This window comes from Xenopus laevis, chromosome 6S, assembly GCF_017654675.1.
Source record: "Xenopus laevis strain J_2021 chromosome 6S, Xenopus_laevis_v10.1, whole genome shotgun sequence".
Lineage (NCBI taxonomy): Eukaryota > Metazoa > Chordata > Amphibia > Anura > Pipidae > Xenopus > Xenopus laevis.
This window is the reverse complement of record NC_054382.1, coordinates 53,841,789-53,864,797: the sequence shown is the minus strand read 5'-3', so window position 1 is coordinate 53,864,797 and position 23,009 is coordinate 53,841,789. Positions and strand designations below refer to the sequence as shown.

General features: G+C 39.6%; 1 protein-coding gene across 1 annotated transcript in view; it reads left to right on the top strand.

Annotated features, from left to right (window-relative positions):
• Positions 1 to 1,206: 1,206 nt before the first annotated feature.
• The window catches only part of grb10.S (growth factor receptor bound protein 10 S homeolog), a 180,888-nt gene continuing 159,085 nt past the window's right edge, over positions 1,207 to 23,009 (top strand). The window contains exon 1 of the mRNA XM_018269367.2: positions 1,207 to 1,673. The gene's annotated coding sequence lies outside the window, so the exon portion shown is untranslated. The remainder of the gene's footprint in view (positions 1,674 to 23,009) is intronic.

The following is a 23,009-nucleotide window of genomic DNA, read 5'->3' as shown; positions in this document are numbered from 1 at the left end:
ATTTAGACAAATCACTCTGCAAAGTGGCAGCATCCTGCATGGAACCTACAGTTCTGCACAATTTAGTATCATCTGCAAAAATAGAAACAGTACTTTCAATGCCCACCTCCAGGTCATTAATAAACAAGTTGAAAATCAAGGGATCTAGTACAGAGCCCTGCGGTACTCCACTAAGAACACTGGTCCAATTAGAAAATGTTCCATTTACCACCACTCTTTGTAGTCTATCTTTTAGCCAGTTCTCTATCCAGGTACAAATACTATGTTCCAGGCCAACATTCCTTAATTTAACCAGTAACCTTTTGTGTGGCACTGTATCAAATGCTTTAGCAAAGTCTAAGTAAATCACATCCATTTAAAAACATGTATTTATATAGCGCCAACATATTGCGTAGCACTGTATTAGCAAGAATAAAGTTGTAGAAAGCAAATATTAGTATTGCTGCACATGGTATTGGTGCCCTGCACATAGAATAGTTGTCATATGTACTGTTTAGAAATAAGTGGCCAGATTAGTTACACCAAGATTAAACTGACCTACCAGAGCACCAGAGAAAGTCTTGGTTGGTTTATGCCTTAGTTGGCACCAGCCAAGGACAATTTCTCTCAGCCTTTTCTCATTTCCAGCATAGTACTATGAAACACCTTTAAATTTAGAACTTTCACTTGGGGAAATCATTGCATTATTATTATTATATATTTTATTACATCTTTGGTATCATCTATTTTTCCCTATGACTCCGACACCCAGAAGAGACTGAATTCTCCCAGGCTAATTCTCTGTGCATGGATGTGTAGAACTCACAGAGCCATATAAAAAATAGTGACATATCCTGCAAAGTAAACTTATAGGTTACTCTATTTGTTCCTTTCAATTTCAAGCTCATGTGATCCAAAGAACCCAGCAAATTTTTAAAAATTAAAGTGTACATGTCATCCATTACTGTTTTTGGTTTAAAAGTTCTATTCCTGTATGGTTTTTCTTTCTGTGCGCTTTCCTGTGGGTTTTATATAGTATTAAACGTTCCCCCTGCAGCACTGTTACATTCTGTATGTGCCTTTTACAGTGTTTGTGTTGCTCTCTCTCCCTTCTTTAATAGCCTATCTTTATTCTTCATTCTGTCACACTCTTTCTCTCTCTCTCCTTGCCTCAGTGTCCCCTCCTACTTGCTCGCTCCCGATTTAGTAGCAGGGCTGAGAGGGAGGGTTAAAGGCCCTGGGAGCAGGGGGAGGAGGTGCTATTACATCCTGAGCAGAAAAGTCAGCTGAGTGTATAAGCAGTGCATGAGCGAAGAGAAAGCCCGCAGGAGCGACTTCGTGGAGAACAAGAAGCTCCTGGGATACAAAAGATACAAATTTGGGTGCAGTTTTTTTTCCGAGCCAGGCATTTCACACATCCCCTACCAAGTTTATACCCCCTACCAAGTTTATATTTTTGGCCCACAGTAAATGTGTTTCCTCGTTGGAGTTTCTATATGGGCAAGCCAAGGATTGTTGCACAGGGCATGGTGTTTAGATCGGTAGAATGAAGTTTGGCACCTAAAGAAAAAACAATTCCTTGGAACTAGAGGAGACAGGAAGAGTGGCCCATTGAATATCAGCAGCCCACTCGATTTATTGCCACAAAGGGTCTCTTTGTGAGCAAGGCCCATTGCACTCAGGACATCAAGCAGGTACAACTTGGAACTGTGTGTGCATGTCACTGTGGGATTCTTTGTCATGATTGCCTTAAGTTTTTTTTAGCTGTCAGACATGCTTCCACTTGGGGGCAGCGAGGAAGTGCACTGCAGGAGAATAAATGGGTGGAGAAAAGACTTTGCCAAATCCAACCCTGTCCATTGCCGTTAGGAAGGGGTTCCCTATATGCGTGTGTGTACACAGTACTGCAGACCTGCAAACTAATAGGACGTGCTTCCCTCATAGTATTGCTGCGAGTACACTCTCCCCATTCAGTCTGGCCGACACTTCCCCCTCCTCATAGTTGTGCTTCTTGCTCGGAATGGAGTGTGGGAGTTGGCGCAGAAAGCGCTGCAGCTGAGGTGAATAAACCGCTTGTTGATTTGATGGGAGTGTTCGGTGCGGATGCAGGAGGAATGTTTTACTTAATTCTGTCTAACGCTATAGACAGTTTGCTTGGAACGGTATTTTTATTAACTAATTCAGAGCGATGCCCTCTGCTTGTCCTGGTGCCCGAAGGGCCTACATGGCATTGCTGTGCGTGAGATCGCTGCCCTTATTCCAGTGTCAATGTAGCGTGAACATGCTGTATCAGTGCAGAAGTTTATCTGCCAAATCATACTCCCTAAATGGCTCTTCCCAGCCACGAGAAGCGTTCTCACTATAGCGCCCTGGACTCGTGTGTGTCCGGCGCGAGCTTTTGCACAGATTCATTCGCTGTGAACGTGCGGCTAGTTGTGTGTGCGCTGTGAGGATGGATGCAACATGTCGGTTAACTGCACTCTCAGCCCACTTGTGACACTTGGGTATCAAAGAGGGGGATACCCCTTTGCTAGTGTCACTAGCCTGGAGAAATGAACCGCACTTGTCACTCACATCTGAGAGGTTTATTTTAGTTATTTTAAATGATTGTCCCGACTGCCAAGTATTTTCCAGCAGCGCCTCCCCTTCTCCCTAGTAAGGGAGGACAAAAAGTAGGCAGGGCGCTGGCGGTAGGGAGCTGATACGATAATAACTAGAAGGAACACGCGAAAGGCGAAGCTCAAAACAAACGTGGCTTTTCTGCTGTGAATAGATGGGACACCGTAAATTGAACTTCGCGTTGCGCGAAAGCTTGCAGATACGCAATGAGGGCCAGGCGCAGGGATGTGACAGGGAAGGCTCCTTTCCAGCGGCCGCTGCTTTCTCTATAAACAAACGTGCGCTACACGCTTTGCTCAGTGAAAGTACACCGCACAGATGCTTCAAAACATTTCTCTGTAGCTGAAGTCCAGCACTCGACTGAAGGTGCCAACTGTGTGATTTCCAGGAACAGGTCCTCTGGAAATGTCATGCCATTTCAAACTGGTCATCTGCAAAAGAAGAATCTGAATAATCTTAGGAGCACAAGCCAGTACTTCGATTAGCTCTCTACATAGCTTGTACTTCGTGAAAACGTAAATTGTATTGCTAGAACTGGAGGCCCGTTGGTGGAAGGGCTAACACGTTTGGCTGCCTGGGGCCACTGATTCTTATAGTACAAGTGGGAAACTTTGGTAATTTATATGTTCTTGCAAGTTTGAAACATTTTTTTTGCAAGCTCAGTTACAAAGGCTATAAAGGCTTATTTACTAAAGTCTGCAAGGTGCAAAGTACATACATACACACACACACACATACACACACACACACACATATATCTCTACTTTATTGATTTGCTTCTCTGTAATAGTCCTAATTATAAATGGTATACAGGCACATCTGTAGTTTGGGTGTCCACTTAGGTGTCACTACCAGGTAGTGCCCTGTGTGACGCACAGCAGGAGTTCTGCACAAGGCATGTGAAATACAGGGCACTTTTGCTGTGGATGCACCAAAAGCTTTATTGCAAAAAAAAAACCAAAACACTGAGACCTATTTAACTTTATAATCGAAAAGTCTTTATTAAAAAATAACTTACCGAAACTCTGCTTGCGCTCCTCTTCAGAAAAGGCGAGAGGGCGATGATCCATCATGCGGCGCTCTATTTCTCCTCCCTGGCTATCTCCTATAGAAGGCATGGAGAAGAAATCGAGTGCTGTACAATGAATCGTCACCCTGATGCCTTTCTGAAGAGGAGCGCAAGTGGAGTTTCGGTAAGTTATTTTTTAATTAAGACTTTGCAAAGTTCAACATGTCTTGGTGTTTTTTTTTGGTTATATACAAACACATTTTTTTTTTTAAAACAAATTTACATTACTGGCCCTTTAAAGGAGAACTAAACCCCCCATGGTGATAAGTCCCCACTGGCCCCTCCTTCCTGCCTACCCCCTGCACAGTCGTACCCCTGAATTCTGTCCCCTTTAAAAATAGCGACCGCACATGCAGAGTGAGCGCAGTGGAGCTCACGGGCGCCATCTTTTTAAAGCTGTGTGTTTGCTTTAGAAAGACTACTATAGTTTATATAAATAAGCTACCATGTAGCCATGAGTGCAACCATTCAAGCTGGAAAAAACAGATAAGGCACAGGAACATAGTACTTCCAATGTTACGTGCACTTCCACAAACCAGATATCAGTGGTGATTATAAAGATATTCTTAAAATCACCGCTGATCTCTGATTTGTGGAAGTGCACGCAACATTGGAAGTACATTGTCGTTCAGGCCTCCCTAAGCTACTGGTTCGGGAAGTAGCACCCGGGCCAGGGACTTCGAGCGGTGAGTAACCTGAAAATGCATGTGAAGGTCACTGTTTAAGCATTTGCACCTGGACCCACCCAGTAACAGGGTGAGCGATTTTATGAATAAGTAAAAAAAATGTGTTGCTTCACTCTTTAAAATTAGAGGATGAGGGGTTTGAGCACATCCAACTTTCTTTTGCAAATATATACTGGTTACATAGAACATAACAGATAAGCCCTGTCCCCTACAATGTTTTTTCTGTTATCTGCTATGTAACTTGTGCATTTTCTCCTTTTTCCCAGCTTCAGTGGCTGCTCCATAGCTACACAACAGCTCAGTGTCGGACTGGCCCACCGGGATACCAGGAAAACTCCCGGTGGGCCCAGGTGTCGGAGGGCCCTCATGCTGCTAAAAATTTAGCATATTTCATGGTTATTCTTTATTTCTATGAACAAAAAGAGGCTGAATAGGTGGAATAATAGATTATAGTATTATAGTATGTAAAGAAAAGAGACTAGGAGTATAAAGGTTGAGTGAGGAGAGGAGGCATAATAGTACTGAGAGTGGGCCCCTGGTCTAAGATTTTTGGGTGGACCCCTGGTGTCCCAGTCCGACACTGCAACAGCTTGATTTTAAAAACGATGTAGTCTTTCCAAAGCAAACACGCCAGGTTTACCAGTGCAGAACAGCAGTACATTTTATTTTAATAACTTTGATACACTTTCAGTTTTTGACATTACTGTTCCTTTAATATACCATCACATAAGAATGTCACATCATACATTAACACAAAGTTCCTTAAAATGCTATTTATGCAGAAAAAATGTTAAATTGTTAAAATGCTGTATTTTAGAAACTGAATTTACTGAACCAGCCCGTGGTTTAGCAGCCCTAGTAATAACCCTTGCCTTTAAATTTGTCTTGTTAGGGCATTTTTTGAGTGTCTATGACACTGCACATGCTCAGTTTGCTCTGATGTGGTCAAAACATTAACAAACGCAATCTCAAAAGCTGATGCTAGTGAGCTGATTATTAATATATTTGTAAAGAAAAGTATACTAATTTCTATGCTTCTTGGTAATGTGAACCTGATTTACTAATCATATTTGTATTGGGACTTTAATATTGCATATGTATAACTTTATAATGTAAGAAGGTCCCTAATCTCTGTGCTCTACTTGTCAGATGCTATCGTTGGGGATTGTGACACTTCTAAGTATAAGTCCAGAAGTTTTTGACACGGAATAGGAAACATGGGAGCTAACCTACAATGCTGGTTTAGCACCTCTCTCTGGACAGTTTAATAACACCTCATAGCTCTGATCATGCAACATCTTGCCTCCTTGAGGTCTCTGAACCCATTCTGAGTTATACTAAAGAGATTGTTTATTGGAGTAAGAGTCCAGGGTATATAACCACAAATACTTTTGTACAGGTCATTCTAAATTGAGAAAGTCAGTTGGATGACTAGCAAAATGTCTTTAAGGAAAAAAAAAAGGCAAGTCCATTTGATTTGACTTATTACTATAGATATGTAACTGGAGTCTGTTGTGGCATAGGGCTGCTGGTTGTGAACACGCATCTTTCAGTAGGGGCTTGTGGTGTCATTTAATTTCCTTGTGTTTTACAATTTGAATAATTTTAAAATCTGCGTGTTTGCACCGGTGGTTAGGTTAAAACTTAACTGTGTTTAAAAACTTCTCTTCAAAATATGAATTTACATTAAAAGTTAACTACAGGTCATGTTGATGGTTTTTGCTGATAGCTCTCCTTTTGTAAGTAATTTTTACTTAAATATTCCTAAACCTGACTTTTTTTGCCAACCGAATGGTTCCTTCTCAACCTCACTGTTTCTAATGCTAACAGACTACTATTGCACATATATGGCAGCCTCCTTATAGAGAAACATGGGGGAACAGGGTAATGTATGAGCATTGGACAATACTTTTTATGTCAAAATTATAAATAACTTGCAAATACACGGTTTAATTTCTGGCATCAGTATCTCTTTAGCAGCAAAGGTTGTAGCACATTTGTGCATAATTTCTAATGGAATTGTGCTGCCACTTTATGAGATTGACAGGCCTGATGAAAAATGCTTTTAACACGAGATGAATGTGTCCATTTAGTCTGCATGTTTGCATATTTAATTTGCTTTGTTGGTAATTGACCGTTACTTTTATATAGAGATTGTATGACTGCAACAGTCTTCTAAATCAATTGCTAATTAGTTACGGAGGATTTTTTCTATAAATATAATGTAAAGGGGTGACGTTGCAATGCCCAAAGCAAATTTTTTTTTTTTTAATTGTGCTGTCACTTTGCAGAGAATATTCAGTTGTTCCCATAATCCCCTCTAATAAAAGTTAACAGAAGTATTATGAGTATTGCTTTTCCTTTAGTGCGTGTTTGTTTTGTGAGGCTGTAGTGCCTCACCAACCAGTGGCTTTCAATTAAAATGTTGCTCACCAAACCATTGGATGTTGCTCCCAGTGACCTCAAAACAGGTGCTTCTTTTGTATTCCTTGCTTGAAGGCAAGCTTTAGTTGCATAAAAAACATGTACTGCCAAATAGAGCCTCCTGTAGGTCTTACCAATAGGCAATCATAGCCCATATTTGGCACCATTGACTTTTTGCATGCTTATGTTGCTCTCCATCCTTTATTTACAGTGGAATCTGGCTCATGGGTAAAAAGAAGTTGGGGGCCCCTGCTCTAGTGCAACTTTTTTTTACCTGTGAGCCGCATCCAAATCTAAATAAAAGTTGGAGAGTAACACAAGCATTTAAAAAGTTTTTTTTTTTGGGGGGGCGAAATAGGGGCTCTTATTTGCTACTGGTAGCTCCGATGTGGATTAGAAGCTAGCATAAAACTCTTTTTGGCAGCATATATGATTTTTATGCATCTAAAGCTTGCCATCAAGCCAGGAATTCAAAACAAGCCCTTGTAATGAGGCCACTGAGCACAACATCAAATGGGTTGGTGAGCAACATGTTGCTCACAAGCCATTGGTTGGGGATTGCTGTTCTAGTGGATTAAAGATGCTGTGTGTATATTTAATGCCATTGCACAGAAAACTTAATTATCACCAGTAGTATGCCAGCTTTGCACAGGTCTTTAAAAAAAAAAAAAAATTACATTTGCCATGTAATCATTTATTTTTGTTCTTAATTTCTGCAAGTTAAGACTTTCATTTTATTCCCCATTTAAATTGTAAACTAAGCATAAGAAAACATTTGCTATATGAGTTGTCCTAGTCAAAAATGTTTTGAGTTGGAAGACCCATTGAAAATGACCAGTTTCCCATAATAAATTTTTTTCCTGTTTTTAATCGATTCAATTGTTTATATTTGATTTTTTTTTTTTTTTTTTAAAAATACCGTAAGCAAGCACACAATTGAGTTTAACTTTTTTTTTAGTTTTTTGCATTAATAGAAAAATGAAAATTGGCAAATTTGGAAAGTAGACCTCCAGGTGTCTTCCTTCTGTCAGTACACACATTGGGCAGCTTTTGGCACTTTCGGGTTTGTCTCTGAAATCCACCGTGTGTGCAGACCAATGCAATGTCTGTTAGAGTTAGGGATGGGCAGACCGTGACATTGAGGGCTGGACTATGATGCGATCAGAGTTTTCTCCCCTGGTGTATTTACAGCAGCAAATAAAACACGTGGGGCCTATTTTGCTGTTTAAGAAAAAAGTTCAAATTAGCCACATATTGCTATGCATTACCATGTTAAAGAAGGTGTTCTTATCAAGTTCTTGTACTGATTTTTGGTGACCGCATTCAAATTTGCATAACGGTAAGCAGCCACTTAAAAGATGCTGATATGACTTCTCGCAGAACTTACTTGCCTCTGATTTTCCCCCATTAACTTTAATGGAGTATGCAAGGTCTGAAGTGTCCTAAAATAATGGCGTCAAAAAGCATTTAGACGGTCTAAAACACTGAGAAATTCAACATTTCTTTTTCACAGCTTTCTAACCATTTTTTCACCGTTCTTCATTTACACAGCATAATAAATAGGACCCTTTGGGTAAAACTGCCATTGCAGGAAGAGGCGTGGCTTGAAGGGGGGGACGTAATGGCCCGTCTGTGGTACAGACACCAGCGCCAATGCAAATGGATGCAAATTCTCCAGCGAATTCACAGTCGGCAAAATCGTGCCAAAACCTTAGAGAAACTGATTTTAAAAATGTACATGTATCAAGAATTACCATCATTTTAATGTCTAATAATACCTTAAAGAAGTCTTTGTGAGTAATAACGCTAATTCAAAAGGATCTTCCATATGAACATTTAGAAACGAAATCTGACCCTGAAGGGCGTTATATTAATATTAAAGGGAAATTAGCAGAGAATCTAATTACAATTACTAACGTAGGGCAAATTTTATACCATGAAAAATTCTTGAAATTCCTTGAAGAAAAGAAGAGAGAGACTTCTAATTTTGGGAGGCAATTTTAATATTAAGCTTAACCCGCTAACCGACTCTTTCTCCAAGAAATGCAATGTTTCGTATAGGGGCCTAAAAGAAATTAAAACACTATTATCAGATATGCAAGTAATGGATGTATAGAAGGCTCTGAATCCTGATAAAAGGGACTTTTCACACTTTTCAAAAACACACTCGGTTTATTCAAGAATTGATTACGTTTTTACAAATCAACAGCTGTTGCATTTGTTTACAAAGGCAGAAATATGCACTTCTCCATTCTCAGATCCTTCTCCGTTGGTTATCAAATTCCTTATTCCACATACACTTAGATCAGTAGTTCAATGGCGCTTGAACGAGATGATTTTGCATGATGAATCTAAGAGAAAACAGATAAGAGAATTTTTTTGGACAAGTTAAAGAAATTAATTTAAGTCCAGGAAATTCTCCTGCAACTCTCTGGGAGACTGTTAAATGTTTTGTTAGTTTTCTTAATTTCATTAAGCAGTTATTGGGGGAAAAAAGAGAAAGAAAAGGATATGTCTGCATTAATAAACGAAATAACGGCCCTAGAACAATCCCATAAAGAAATATTGGCTAAATCTAATTTACTTTCCCTTGAAAGTAAGCAAATTCGCTTGAGAAACCTGATAAAACCAGAAGGCATATATGAGATGTAAACAAAAACACTATGAATTAGGGGATAAATGAAATAAATATTTTGCTAACACAGTAAGAATTTACAACCTAAAACTCATATTGAACCTACAAAAGATCTAAATAATCAAATACATTTTGACACAAAGGGAATAGCAGACTCATTCCATGAATAGTCTCAAAACTTATACAATTTAAATTCAAGGTATTCACAGGTAAACTCAATAAATGAAATGGATATTTTCATAAACCCTTTAACTGCCAAGCACGTACGGCATACGTGCTGACGGTTCAGGGCTCAGGCTGCCAAGAACGTACCCTGTATGTTCTCCTGCAGCTGAGCCCTTCTCTCTACATAGGTGGCTTTTGCCTCTGCAGAGAGTCAGGAAGGATGACTGCCCCCGGGCATCAAGGCTGGGGGGCTGTCAAGTCGGATCTGCAACGCGATTGTCGCAGATGCGACTTTAAAGTGAGCAGATGCGCCATGTATGGCGCTGCTACTGCTTCCTTACCTCCGCCACGACAGACACCCGCCCACTCACTTCCTGCTGCGCAGTTACTCTGCTGACACGCTGTCCAGGGACCCTCCATCGATTCCAGCGATCCTCCTGCTACAAAAACGGTAAGTGCACTTTTTTACACACTTACATGCACTTACACATATGAACAACACCAACAAACTATAAGTGCAGTGTGGGCACCAAAATTCAATAATGCTAATGTATGTGGGGGCAGATGGGCTGGGGTGTCCTCCAACAATTTAACATATATACACAACAAAATGGGACTATAACTCCCTGCCCATGTGAACATATATACACAACAAAATGGGACTATAACTCCCTGCCCATGTGACCTGGGGACATTTCAGTATCACGCTTTGGCCACAACCAATTGAACATCAATATCGTATGGTCTGGGATTGTTTACTTTTCTCAACTGATTGAGATTGTGGCATAAGATTGGAGCGCTACGGTTGGTTCCAGATACGCCACTTCCACATTACAGCATATTAACCACTATTCATGCTGTGATACACTTAGAGAACATTACAAGGGATCCCTTTGTACATGCAGCGCTGCTTAGTTTGGTTTTAATTGGTTTTAACTTGATACATGGCATAGTGTTGAATAATAAATATTGCCTTTTACATATTTGAAGCATTTATTTACAATTGAGCAGTTGGGGGTCACATGGGCAGGGAGTTATAGTCCCATTTTGTTGTGTATATATGCACTTACACATACTTACAGTACATTTATACACTTACACAAACACTTTAGTAAAGATTGGTATTTTTTATTTTAGCACACTTGGTCCCTTTTGTACACTTCTTTACACTTATTTACATGTATTTGCACACTTTTTACAACTTTATTAGAAGTCCACAAACATGTATACTTGTTCATTGTACCATTATCTTTTGATTTTGGCCACTAATTATGCCACTAATTATGTTGTCGGATCAATTATTTCGTTATTTCATTGATTTACACTATTTTTGTGGTTTTATTGCAATTTTATCCCTGCACTACATTTTTAGGAGATTTTCATAAATGTAAACACCTCTAAATTTAGAAAAGCTTTGCAGTTTGGTAGTTTAGTGTAGAAAGATGTCTTTATCTTTGTTGGATTCATCAGAATGTGTACTTTCCAAAAATATATGGTTTTGGGGGGGTCTTTGCTGTTAGGAGGGTCTTGAGGCACATAATATGAAGTCAAGGATCTATGTTTACAGAAGGTGTATCGGCAGCGGAGAAAACTCATGCACTATTTTTATTTGGGGGCCGCACATGCCAGCTGCCTTGGTATATCTATGCATATTGGGCATCAAACTGTTCCATATACCCGTGGCATCAATATTTGTGGTGTTTTACAATTGTATGTAAGAAATTGGGTGAGATAAATGTGGCCAATTGCAATATTTTTAGGCGATTTTCAGAAATGTGTAAACCGTTGCTTATATAGCCAAATTTAGGAAAGGCTTGCGACTAGGTACTTTGGAGTACAAAGACATGCATACCCAATTTGGATTCGCGGGTTTGTGTACTTTCCGAAAATATATGGTTTTTTGGGGTGAACTTTTTTCTACCTTTGCCCCCCCCCCAAACCTATGTAAATGTGTTGATTTAGCAGTACCTGAAATGACCATAAGGGGGGTGTCTTCATTTTAGGGCCCCTATATGCCACGTTCTTAGATAAAACCATACATATTTGGCATCAAACTGTTCAGAGGACCCCAGGCTTGGGGAGATTTATCTTGATACTGAATAGTATGTGGGACATGCGATGCAGCAGGGTGGAAGTTTTGAGGTGATCTTTGAAAATGTCCCTAAAATTGCCAAATTTAGGAAAGTTTTGCAGCTTTGGAGTATAAAGACATGCATACCCAATTTGGATTCAGGGAAATAAAATATATGGTTTTCTGGGGTGAACCTACTTTTTTCTACCTTTGCCCCCCCCCCAAAACGATGTAAATGTGTTGATTTTGCAGTACCTGAAACGACAGACCATATGGGGAGTCTTCATTTTGGGGCCCCTATTTGCCACATGCTTAGGTACACCTATACATATTGGGCATCAAACTGTTCAGAGGACCCCAGGCTTTCATATTTGTGGTGATTTATCTTGATACTCAATAGTATGTTTGAAATACGATGCTGCAGGTTGGAAGTTTTGAGGTGATTTTTGGAAATGTCACCAAAATTGCCAAATTTAGGAAAGGTTTGTTGCTTGGTGTTTTGGAGTAGAAAGACATGCGTACCCAATTTGGATTCGGGGGAATGTGTACTTTCCGAAAATATATGGTTTTCTTGGGTGAATGTACTTTTTTCTAACTTTGCCCCCCCCCCCAAACTATGTAAATGTGTTGATTTGCAGTATCTGGAATGACAGAACTGATAGCTCAAATGGGGTGTCTAAATTTTAGGGCCCCTATATACCACATGCTTAGGTAAACCTATACATATTGGGCATAAAACTGTTCAGTGGACCCCAGGCTTTCATATGTGGGGTGTTTTACATTAATATCTAATGATGTGTGGGAGATATGATGCTGTAGAGTGGAAGCTTTGATGTCATTTTTCAAAAAAATTCACCAATTTCTATAAAACAATTGCAACTTGGTAGTTTGGAGCACATAGAAAAATTTACCCATTTTTGATTCAACAGAATATGTTCTTTCTAATAGTGGGTAGTTTTCTAGGGTAAACCTACTGTTGGTGGAATGTTTGGCCTTGAAATCAGAAGTATACCATTTGGGGAGCGGTGCTTTGGAAATTTGGTGGTGTACTGCTTGTAGATATTGATCTTTATAAGTGAGAAATCTCCATAAAACTATATATATTTGGTATTACCGCGTTCAATAGACATAGACCTTTACAAATCGGCTGTGTTCTTCTACATAAAATAAATGATGCTTCAGATATATGTGATTGTTCTTTGTGAAACATGATTTTGTTCATTTTATTAGACACTTAGAAGCCTATATTTTTTTACAGAAGTAGAATTATTTATTTTGAAAGTTCAGGTTGTCCTGAAAAAAACAATATATTGTTTTCCTGGGTAAACTAAAAGACCGCCCCGGGAAAGGCCCTTAAAGTGAAAGAGTACAAAATGTCTAAAAACTGCATGGCAGTAGATGTTCGCATTCAGGACAAAATGGCTTGCAGGGAAAGGGTTAAAGAAGCAGGCATAAACAAACTCACACCAGAACAAGCACAAGAATTAGAAGCTCCATTTTCTCTTACTGAGATCAGTGAATGTATTGTCTCCCTGCAATCGGGTACAAAGTCCAGGACCAGATGGTTATGCTGCATTATTTTACAAGGTTTTTAAGGAAGAATTATCCCCACTACTCTTAAATTTTTTTTAACCATATTTCTGACACCAATGGCTTTAAGCAACAAGAGCAAAAGGCCATTATCACCATTATACCTAAGCCTGGTAAAGATCCTCCGTTATGCTCAAGTTATCAACCAATTTCACTTATTCATATTGACCTGAAAATTTACACTAAAATAATAGTAACAGAATAAAACGACACCTCCCAGAATTAGTTCATTTACACCATGGAGGTTTTGTCTCTCAAATGGAGGGGAAGGACAACACCTCTAAAGTTATATTCTTAATTTATCACGCACAATTAAAGCAGATACCCACATTATTACTTACCACTGATGCAGAGAAAGCTTTTGACAGGATTTCTTGGAAAAAAGACAGGACTCTGATTGGCTTCGGCCTAGGCACAATTGTAATTATGGCCTTATATAATAAACCTACAGCTAGAATAAGAGTTAATGAGATTATTTCCCCAAAGGTGTTGATAGCTATTGGTACGGCACAGGGATGCCCACTCTCTCCAACCTTATTCGTTTTAGTTGTGGAAACCTTACTCGTCATATTAAAAACAACTCTGAAATAACAGGAGCAACAATATCAGGAAAGGAATACAAATGTGTTGCGTTTGCTGATGATTTACTGTTGTGTCTGACTAATCCCAAGATCTCACTGTCAAATCTAGTAGTATTGCTGAAAAAAATTGGGATTTGTCTTACTTTAAAGTAAATTATGCTAAATCAGAAATCTTAAATATAAACTGCTCTGCTTCCATGATAAAAGATTTGAAAGAAAGTTTTTCTTTAAGATGGGCTAACCCGAGTATCACATACTTAGGTAATAAAATTCTGGCTGATATTTTAAAAGCCTATCAGGATAATTACTTACCCTTGTTAACATCAATACAAATAACACTGGGCAAATGGGAGAAATTGGGACTCTCATGGCTTGGAAGAATCCAAGCTCTTAAAATGTTCATAGTTCCAAAGTTGCTTTATCTGTTCCGAGTGCTCCCAATAATTATTCCAAAAAGTTTTTTTACCACTGTAAAATCACTAATTTTCAGATTTATTTGGAAAGGGAAAACTCCTAGGCTAAAACACAATCTGCTAATTCTACCTAATGATAGAAGATATACTGTATACTTTTACTCTCTCTCTCTCGACCCACCTATCTAGAATTCTCGATTGGTATTCTGTAAAGAATAAAGAAAGATTGGATTAACCTTGAACAAGCGTTAGTTACTTATCCTTTAGAAAATACCTTATGGATAGAGAATAATTCTATAATGGGGGTTGGTCCCGACCACCCCCTAACGAAAACAACATGAATAATTTGGCATGAAATTAAAACTAAATTTCACTTATCCCCATCACCCTTCTTATTACAACCCCTGATGTACAATCCGGATTGTACATCCAGGTTCATTTGATAGATGGGATTATTGGGATGATATGCTAACAGGAATTTGTGATTTTATAATTGATAATAAAAAGATTTCTCAAATTCAAAAACGGTGGGGTCAGCATCCTAGGGATTTATGGGGTACTGACAATTTAAATTTTTTTCATATCAAAAATCAGAATGAAGGATTGAAACAGGAACTTAACACCTTGGGAACAGATGTTAATGTCTCCACTCAACATTACATTACATTACTAAACCTCTTTCAAAGATTTATAAATTACTTGTGGACCAATTTTCTATTCAAGAGGAAATTTTGTAACAAATGGGAAACAGAACTAAAGTAAATGTAAACATTTCAGCAACCATGTGGAATAAAGTTCTTACTAACATACTTAAATCCTCCAGGGCATCAGGGGCTAGAGAAGCCGCATATAAACTAATTACTAGATGGCATTATACCCCTGTTAGGCTAAGTAAAATGAGCTTGACTCTGTCCAGGTTGTGCTGGAGATGTAAGACATATCTGCCTTACATGTCCAGTTTTAAAACAATTTTGGTCATGCGTAATTTCTGTAACTGAGTTACTAATTCTTGTTTCGGTATTAATAATCAAACACAAATCCTACTGAATTATTCAATTATGGAGTCATTTAATATCCTTTATTTGCACGTGATGCATGCGGCTAAATGCCTCATACCAAAAAAATGAATGTCACCAGAGGCTCCCACAATAGTAGAGTGGCTTTCCTCTGTTGAAGATATTAAACAAATTGAAGAAATTGTATAAAAACAATAAAAAATATTCAATTTTGGGAAATATGGTCCCCCTTGGTTGAATTTCATGGAATTATTAAACTCTTAATTTCTTAAGTATAACTTGGTAGGCGTATAATATTGAAAACACTGACTGTATTTAGGGAAACTAGTGAAAGGGGAGATTTAAAGGGATACTGTCATGGGAAAACATGTTTTTTTCAAAACGCATCAGTTAATAGTGCTACTCCAGCAGACTTCTGCACTGAAATCCATTTCTCAAAAGAGCAAACAGATTTTTTTTATATTCAATTTTGAAATCTGACATGGGGCTAGACATTTTGTCAATTTCCCAGTTGCCCCTGGTCATGTGACTTGTGCCTGCACTTTAGGAGAGAAATGCTTTCTGGCAGGCTGCTGTTTTTCCTTCTCAATGTAAATGAATGTGTCTCAGTGAGACATGGGTTTTTACTATTGAGTGTTGTTCTTAGATCTACCAGGCAGCTGTTATCTTGTGTTAGGGAGCTGTTATCTGGTTACCTTCCCATTGTTCTTTTGTTTGGCTGCTGGGAGGGGGGAAAGGGAGGGGGGAAAGGGAGGGGGGTGATATCACTCCAACTTGCAGTACAGCAGTAAAGAGTGATTGAAGTTTATCAGAGCACAAGTCACATGACCAGGGGCAGCTGGGAAATTGACAAAATGTCTAGCCATCAGATTTCAAAATTGAATATCAAAAAATCTGTTTGCTCTTTTGAGAAATGGATTTCAGTGCAGAATTTTGCTGGAGCTGCGCTATTAAAATTCCCTATGACAGTATCCCTTTAACATATTTAAGATGATTGTTGGCTATATCTTGCTGTTAAGACGCCAATTGTATTTTCCTTGTTTTTCTTTGTTAATTATTGCATAATTATCTACTTCTTCCTCTGTACCCTATCTTTTTTCTGTACCCCATTTTTCTTTTGTGAAAATTTAAAAAAAAAACAAAAAAACTGCCCTTGCTGTCCTATCATCTTCTGAGACGATTTATGTGGGCACAAATCTTGACCAGGTCCAGTAATTCATAGTAACCAGTCATTTGTTTTTAAACAGATGATCAGTGATTATTACTACCCTAAAGTGTAGTTGGAAAAATGATATAGCTATTGGTCTAATTAAAATGATAATATAACTAGTGATGCAAGTTCAAGTTTTACCCAGAGCTGATATCATGTGCTCTTTGCAATGTGTACTAATTTACCCCAACAGAAGTCAGTGGGTACAACCTCTGACCTCTATTTAGTAAGCTACTAGTTCTGTGAAAAAAGCTTAATTTTAAGATAATGGAATTTCTTTATGTAGAAAATAATGGACTTTTGAAACTTTTATGGGAAAAAAGTGGTTTCATAGGAAACCAGTAAGGGGCAGATTTGAGGGTCGAATTGAAAATTTGAATTTGATGTTCAAATTTTTTTTTATGTTCTTAACTGTCAGATTTGACTAGTGAATTGTCCAAAAATTTGAATTCGAGATTCAGATTCTGGCCCTTCAAGAATTTGCGCCTAAAACCTGCCGAATTTATGTATAATCAATGGGAGAGGTCCAGGGGCCAGTTTGGACATCTTTGTAGTCTTCCTGACATTCGAGTTTTTTGTTTTTTTTTCAGAGAAAAATTAATATTGGACAAGGGACGTTAGTGGAAGGTTCAAAACACTGCTTTGGGATCGGTGATGCTCTATCATGCCTCCAGAGGCATATGATTGGAGACTCCAGCTGACTGCCAAGTGTCATGCAGTCTACATTTCTGGGGTGTTTTTTTTTTTCTTCTGTGTGAATTGAGCATTGCCTGTCTGTTTCAGTGTGATGATGCCCTTTGCACAAAGCAAAATCTGAACTGGTTTGGTTTGATGAGATAGGGGTGTAGAAACTTGGAAGACAGAGAATATCATAAAATGGGGGCTCAAGGAAAAAGATATAAAAGGGCAAAATTTACTTAAATATATATTCCAGTTTGGTAAGATTCTTTATTATGCCACTGTTGCTTAAGTATTAATTTTGGGGCTATAGTTTTCTTTTCAACTACTCATTATACTGTATCTCTTATAACTGACTTTGCAGCAGTTTTGTTATTAAAGGGCACCAATCATAACTAAAATAATTTACTAAGTAAAGACACTATGGGGCACATTTACTAAGGGTAGAATATGGAGGGTTATTAAACCCTCGAATTCCACCCTCAAAGTAAAATCCTATTAATTCAAATATCGAATTCGAAGGATTTACCGCAAATCCTACGATCGAAGAAAAAAATCGATTGATCGAAGGATTTTCCTTTGATCAAAAAAACCTTAGAAAACTGATGAGAAAGGTCCCCATAGGCTAACAATGTACTCGGTAGGTTAAAAGTTTTTTTTAAAGAGACAGTACTTCGACTATCGAATTTTAGTTTGAATACTTCAAATCGAAGTCGTAGTCGAAGGTCGTAGTAGCCTATTCGATGGTCGAAGTACCCAAAAAAATACTTTGAAATTCAAAGTTTTTCTACTTCGAATCCTTCACTCGACCTAAGTGAAAGTTCAAGAAATACGATTTTTAGAAAGTTAGAATTGTTTGTATAATGTAGATCAGGGCTGTCCAACTGGCGGCCCGCGACCCCCCCTTATATGGCTCTCCACATTGCTGCAGTGTCTGTTTACCACATGTAAACTTTAAAAGGCCCCTGCATTGTTTAAACCTCAAATTCACACTGTAATCCCCTGTATTGTTCACGCCTATTCTCCCCCTGTATTGTTCACACTTGTGACACCTCTCTTGCTCACATCCTAAACCCCTGTACTGTTCACACTTGAGACCCAGACTGAAAATGCCCACATTGTTCACCTGTTCACACATTATTCAAAATGCTAATGGGGCACCAGCACTGTGTCACTGTATGTAGTACATATTAGACTGGTCCTGATTCCTGTCTCCTGCTCTGTTCTGCCTTCCATATGCTCCCTGTGTGTGTCCTACTTTAGTATTTGTTCTGGGGGTTTGTTAGCATTTGAAAATTATTGTTAGTGGCCCCTAAAGTGTTTAAACATATGCTGGGGTACTGTATTATACACAGGGGAGCAGGAGGCATATGGATTTATGGGTATGTCTATGAGTGACATCCTTCCCAGGGCAGGCACAAGGTAGTTCGGCACCCTAGGCAAGAGCTTCACTCAGTGCCCCCCTGTCCTGCATTACCATTTCCCTCCTTACCATGATGGTTTTTAAATAAAGGAGCAAGAAAATGTACAACATTTTTTAATTTATATTACTGCTCCCTATACCTGTACCAGTAAGCCCAGCAGCCATCCATAATACACCCCACCGTACCTGTGCAAGCAAGCTCAGCAGCCATCAATCATACAGCCCTCCTGCAGCCATCCTATTGCCCCCAATCTTTACCTGTGCCAACAGCATCCAAAAATAAATCTGATCACATCATATTGCCCCCAAGTATTGCAACAGCAATCATATGGCCCCCAAATCTGTACCTGGCTGTGTAAGCAGGAATCTTCACACTTTATAGTAATAGAAAGAATGTCTTCAGTTCATTGTAACTGTGCAGGGCTGAGAGCAGCGAGAGCGAGCCACAACAAGCAGCCCGCCAGCTCTCTGCACTTTCTCTGTCACCCAACACATCAGTGACGTCATTGACGCGTGTGCGCACGTCGTACTGCACCGCACAGAAGGAGCTATTACTTGAAGGCAAGAGGGAGAAGGCGAAGTAGTTGGATTCCACCCAACTGGGTGACCATGATTACTGAAACAAATTTTTAAATAAACGCTTGAAAAAACCACAAAAATTCAAAAACTAAAAAAAATACCCTTAGAAGTGTGGCCCTCAATAATGGTGCCCTAGAGAGTCTCCTACTCTGCCTACCCCTAGTTAAAGCCCTGATCCCTGCAGTGAGCACCAACCATTTGGTTTTTTGGTGTGCTATTAATATGGACATGGTCTTGCGGTAACATGGGTGTGGTTTAACATGGGTGTGGTCTAAAAACAGGGAGTGGCTAACACTGGCTTCCGTTATTGGCCCTCCACCATGTAGATTAGAAAAATTCCGGCCCTCGGTACCATCGAAGTTGGACAGCACTGATGTAGATCATCAACTCACTATACCTTCTGCCAAATCTCCTATCTCCACTGCAGTTCTAGCTGAGACAGGCATCTTGGATTTCATTGTCTTCTCCTACCTATATCTTGACATCAAACTGCAGCTCTGAAATCTAGCACATGCTCAGTTGAAATTCCTTGGTTGCCTAGCAATCCTTCTAAGCTATTTTCAAATCAGCCAAACTTCTGTGTTAGCTGCTGTTCAGTAGTGCTGCCACCTGTCTGTTAGTGGTACTGGGACAAGATAGAGAAATCTCATGATACTTGTAGTGGAGGAGTTTACTAAAGCTAGGCATTCTGGGTAGAATACTCAGGCAGTTCTTCAAACTGAGCATGCTTGTGAGCTCATTAGCATGTTAGAGTCACATTATGGACTCCCTCCGTGAAAGAACCCATTTAACAAAGTAAGGGATTTTTTTTAAAAAACGTTTTTTTCAAAAACTATATATGTAGTTTGATTAAACATGTTTAGTTTGTACTGGTCAGATTGTTAAAATGTGTTTGATTTTGGCTATGATATGTGTCCTTCAAGAAGACTGTGTACCTTTTTAAAATAATCATTTTGAGTAGTCATGAAATGATTGCCTAAAGGGACACATTTTTGGTGGTGGATTTAAAGTTCTATTAGTCACAAGTTTCATTTTTATGTAACTGATAAGCAGTATTGGGTTAATATTATGACACCAACATTATCTGGTGTGAAAGGCAGGGGGGCTTGGAAGGAAGTACAGTAAACAAGTCTGGACTCAGGAAGTACAGTAAATTGGTCTGGACTGAGATCTGATGGCCGATTTATCAGAAGTCAAGTTTATTATTTTTCACATATGGAGGAAAAACACAGCATTCACGAACATAAATACTCAAATATTCTTTGTAACCTTGAATAGTCACGATTTATTAAAGGGTAAAACCAAGGAAAGTTGCCAAAAAAAACCTCTGCAACTAAAAGCTGGCAAGGTTCAATAGGAGTCAGTGGGAATTGCCTCTAACCGATTTAATTATATATTTGTTAACCAGTTCATTAAAATATTCAAGCCTCATTGAAAATTAATGGAATAATGTGATTTCCCGCTGGTGTACTTTTTTTTCCTGAGAAAAAACATGCACGGGAATATTTTCTTGCATTTTATGTCTTAAATAAGCTAGAGTTCGAGAAAAATTGCACAAATTTTATCAGATTTTTTTTCCTTTTTAGCACTTAAGGCCTATTTGCTAATTACTAGGGATGTGGAAATTTAGACACCCTTACTCTTTGTTGACAGGCACATTCTTAGTGATATTGACGCCTAAGTGGGTCCTTATGGGGGCCTTGTGCTTATGTAATCCCTGCAGTTCTCTCAGTGGATGCTAGATGGCACTGTGGCATAATACAAAAGGCTTGAGAACCATGAGGTCAGGGCCATTACTGCGGAACCTTTCCTCTGTTAGTCCACAGAGGTTAGGGGGTGGTGGAACTCAGCCTGAATATAGGAAGTGATAGTTATACCCTTTAATAGATCACTCTAGGAGTGATAGATAGGGTATGTAGTTGAGCATCTTAATGCTCAGACGAGGATATTAGAGGGATTAAGATCCCGGGTATTACTGACCCCATAGTAGGGCCTAAGTGTTAGGCTCAGGGAAGTAGTCTTCTGAGTTCCACCTAAAGTAATCCTGAAGATTGGGGAAATACCTTCTGACATGCTGCCTAGCTCTCTGTGTACTCCTTACTTTGCAGAGAGTCATTCTATGTTTAATACAGTGAGTATACCTTGTTACATTGATTGATCTATGTGTTACTCTACAGATGCAGCCACTTTGGTTGGTCTGTTTGACACAGAATAACTAAACACAGATATCCCATTTATCTCATTTAACACAGAAAACTGTGACACAACATCCCATCTAATTAAAGCATTCACCATTGTGAACAATGGTGCTTTGGTATGCTAATGAAAAGGTTAAATGCATTAAATGAGTTAAGATAACTTTAGATAACACAGTTTCTTCAATTAACTCTGAGTCATGACGCATTTAACTCACAAATCCAAGTGGCTTCATCTGTATGTTCCATGCTCCATTGTGAACTCTGGTTTTGGTTAATAAACTCAGTTTATTGTTTAAGCAAATTAAAACCACTGGCGCCAATCTCTTGTGCATTGCACACAGTTACACTACACCCTGCCTCCACCCCACTGCGAGGGCTTGCCCCTGAGAAAGAGAGCTCATCTGTGGTATCAGCCCACAAAGGAAAGTAGCTATAACTGCTAAATATAAAGCAGTTTACTATAGTGCTACATTTTGGTGCCCAATGTGGGGCCTGTAAAGGGTAAACTGTAATACCGCACCGCAGCCTAGTGTGACAGGCGCTGCGGGTGGGGACGCAATAGGTAAAAGGAGGACTTTGTGGTTTTTACCTCTGCTGATAAGTTCACTGTTGGAACTGTGGCCCACTCTCTCTACACGGAACCAGGTAGGCCATCATGCCGCTACCCCGTCCCCAAGAGATGCACGCGTGGGCGGTAGCAGAGCACGTTAACCCCCACTATGCTTTTGCCGTGGATCGCGTGCCCCCAGGGTGTGGCATAAAGCTCATGCATCCTCCTCTCACTTACCATCCGACTTGTAGTGGAAAAGGATTCTAGAGTCTTGGGTTACCGGGAAAGGCTGTACCATGGTCCCGTGAAACTAGGGGATGATGAAGGGCCGTACACTATTTACCCGGTAGGAACTTACCCGGCAGGAACTTACCCCATCGGTTGCCCTGTTATATATGCCGGACCTGAAACATCCCTGCCACTTGAGCTTGAGATGAAGACTGAAACTCCCAACCCCTCCACAGTGGTTAGCAAGTCTGATTTCCAGGGAAAAGTAGAGGCGACGAGCACGAGTGTAGGGACTGTTTCGTCCACTCTTGTTATTGCCGGAACAAAATACCCTAAGCTGAAGGTTTTTTCGGGAAATCTTCCCGTCTCCGAGGGGGAGCAGGGTTTCCAAGAGTGGTAGGAGGCTGCAGTTCAAATGCTGGAAGAGTGTCTGTGCCCCGAGGGTGATAAACGGAACGAATTAACCGAAAATCTGCGCCCTCCCACCAGCCAGGTGGTTAAACTGTTTTGCAAGGCTCATTTAAAAGCGTCTGTCAGAGATTGCCTGAAAGCCCTAGAAGAGGTGTATGGGGCTTGTGACAACCCTCATACCTTGCTCCATATGTTCCGAAACGGTTACAAAGCAATCTATGGACATTAGTTCACAAGAACATTATCCCTATTGCCGAGATCCGACGTACCCAACTCATGCATGGACTGCATGGGAGCCACCCCATAGCCATGGAGCTGCGCATAATGTACCGGCAGTGTACCCCACCTGAAATGGGTGAAATCATGGGCATAGGAAAGGGAAGCTGAACTGGAGAAAGTGACAGCTCACAGCAAGAAAGCGACTACGGGGAGTTCTCCCTCCGCTCGGCAGGATCCGAGGGGAGTTTTTGGGAGGAAAGAGGAT